We start from the raw sequence: 3,184 nt of genomic DNA, 5'->3' as shown, positions 1-3,184 counted from the left end.
GTAAGGAAAAGCATGCCGACTATCTTCGCATTGTTCTAGGTGTTCTTAGGAGAAAAATATTGTATGCTAAATTCTCTAAGTGTGAGTTCTGGTTGACTTCAGTTGCCTTTTTTGGGACATGTAGTTTCAAGGGAAGGGGTAATGGTAAATCCCCAAAAGATTGAAACGGTTAAGAATTGGGTCCGACCTAGCTCTGTGACTGAAGTTAGGAGTTTTGTGGGGCTCGCTAACTATTATCGTAGGTTCATGAAGAATTTTTCTTCTATCGCCACACATTTGACATGGTTGATCGAAAATGAGGTACCTTTCGAGTGGACTGGCAACTGTGAAGAGAGCTTTCAAAATCTCAAGACTCTTCTGACCACATCACCTATTCTAGCACTACCGGTGAAAGGTAAAAATTTCATTGTTTATTGTGATTCTTCACATTCGGGTTTGGGTGCTGTGTTGATGCAGGACAAAAATGTCATAGCTTATGCATCATGGCAGTTGAAAAGTGCATGAGAGGAACTACCCGACACATGATTTGGAGTTGGCAGCGGTGGTGTTTGTCCTTAAGATCTGGTGGCATTACCTTTATGGTGTAAAGTGTGAGCTATTTACTGGCCATTGTAGCCTACAACATGTATTCACTCAAAATGACCTAAATTTGAGACAACGAAAGTGGATGGAGTTACTCAAGGAGTATGATGTGACCATTCAGTATCATCCGGGTAAGGCTAACGTGGTGGCAGACGCATTAAGCCGAAAGACGGTATGGGTAGTCTAGCCTGCTTGAGTGTATCCAAGCGACCTTTGGTTAAGGAAATTCAAACCTTGGAATCTAAGTTCATGCAGTTGGGAATCTCAGAAAAATGTGGGTGTTAGCTAGCATTGAGGTGAGGGCCACATTCATTGAAGAGATCAAGGCCAAACAGTTTAAGGATGACAGTTTGAATGAGCTCAGAAAGAAGACAGTGTCTAGCAAGGCACAAGATACAACTCTTGATGCGGGGGGTGTGCTCAGTTTTAAGGGAATGATTTATGTCCCTCGAGTAGATGACTTAATTCAGAAATTATTGACAGAATCTCATTGTTCGTGGTATTCCATCCATCTGGGTGTGACCAAGATGTACCGAGACTTGAAACGACTTTATTGATGGCCTGACATGAAAAAAGACATAGCTCAGTATGTGGCTAAGTGCAAAAACTGCAAACAGGTAAAGTATGAGCATCAAAGACCTACAGGTTTGCTTCAGAGAATGCCAATTCCAAAATGGAAGTGGGAAGGTATAACTATGGACTTTATGGTTGGCCTCCAGGTTTCATTGGGAAAGTTTGATTCTATTTGGGTAGTGGTTGACAGATTGACTAGGTCAGCCCATTTTATTCCAGTCATAATAGACTATAATGCTCAGCAGTTGGCTAAGGTTTATGTGAAAGAGATAGTGAGGTTGCACGGGTTGCCCCTTTCTATCATCTCAGACCGTGGTACGCAGTTCACATCCAAGTTTTTGGAGAAAAATTACAATGAATGAATTGGGCACTCAACTCACCTTTAGCACAGCCTTCCATCCGCAAACGGACGGGCAGTCAGAGAGGACTATTCACGTGTTAGAGGACAAGTTCAGGGCATGCGTGATTGACTTTAGAGGACATTGGGATAAGTTCCTACCTTTGTGTGAGTTCTTCTACAATAACAGTTACCACTCCAGCATTGACATGACACCGTTCGAGGCACTTTATGGGAGGGGATGCACATCACCCATAAGATGGTTTGAGGCTGGAGATGTGAAACCTTTAGGGGTAGATTTGCTGAAGTATGCTCTAGATAAGGTGAGAAATATCCAAGCTAAACTTCTAGCATCCCAGAGTCGACAGAAAAAGTATGCGGATCGTAAGGTAAGGGACATGGCATTTCAGGCTGGTGAACAAGTCCTTTTAAAAGTATCACCCATAAAAAGGGTGATGAGATTCGGTAAGAAGGGCAAGCTTAGTCCTCGATTCATTAGTCCATTTAAGGTTCTTGACTGTGTAGGGCCAATGGCTTTTAGGTTGGATCCACCACCTAGCCTTTCGGGAGTTCATCCGATGTTCCATGTGTCCATGTTGAAGAAGTATCATGGCGACATAGATTATATCACAAAATGGGTTTCAATGTTGTTAGACAATGACCTTCAGTATGAAGAGGAACCGATTGCAATTCTTGATCGTGATGTCCGGAAGCTGAGGACCAAAGAGATTAAGTTCGTCAAAGTTTAATGGAAGCATCGTCAAGTTGAGGAAGCTACTTGGGAAACTGAGAAGGACATGCAAGACAAGTATCCCCAGTTGTTCGGCGATTCAGGTACTACTCTACTTTTACTTTAGCCAGTTTGTCCTATTTGATCACTCGGGGACGAGTGATGGGTAAATTAATATCTATTGTAATGACTGGTTTCCGTCGTTATAGAAAAGCTAATGAGGGCGAGAAAACATTTGAGTAGTAACTTGGGAATTCCTAGCCTAGTCCAAATTTGGACGAAATCCGAGTCAGTGAGGTCTAGGGAAATTTGGTAATTAATGAGAGATTTAATAATGAATTTGATCACATGATTAGATAGCTAAGACGTTAAGGAACCCGTACGACGTTACATAATTGAATTGAGGCGAATGGAACTCCCGAAACTGAACTTAACGTGAAAAGGTAGTTTTTGAACGTCATGGGTTGAAGGTGTGTGGTGAAATAGGGGTTCGGAACTCTAATTCCGACGTTCTATCTTCGCGCAAGCCACCAAGGCAGGATTTATTCCGCTAGGGTGGGATAGGGTCCGCCGTAGTGGCCCAGTCACGACTTAAGTCGGGATTAAACCCCAAAAACGTTATTTTTCTACAAGTTTCGTTCTTGAGATCTAAGAGACAACCCATAGCTATTTGTTGAAGGTTTTCCACCTCTTCTAGCATTAAAGGTAAGGATTTTACTCCCCTATTCCATTTATCAATCCGTGGAACTTAGATTCTTGGGTAATTATTATTGGGGAAAGGTTTTGATTTGAAATTAATTATGGAAAAAGCTCTAAATTGGGTATTGGGATCTTGGGTTTGGTCTAGGGTTGATAATGTTGATTGTAATCCGGGTAATTAGGCCTCGTTTATTAATCCTTGTATTCAATTGTTGTTTTTAGATCACGTACAAGCGGAAATAATCCGGAAAGGGAAGATTCAA

The sequence above is a fragment of the Solanum tuberosum genome, unplaced genomic scaffold (genome assembly GCF_000226075.1).
Source record: "Solanum tuberosum cultivar DM 1-3 516 R44 unplaced genomic scaffold, SolTub_3.0 scf00162, whole genome shotgun sequence".
NCBI lineage: Eukaryota > Viridiplantae > Streptophyta > Magnoliopsida > Solanales > Solanaceae > Solanum > Solanum tuberosum.
Note: the sequence above shows the minus strand (reverse complement) of the source record.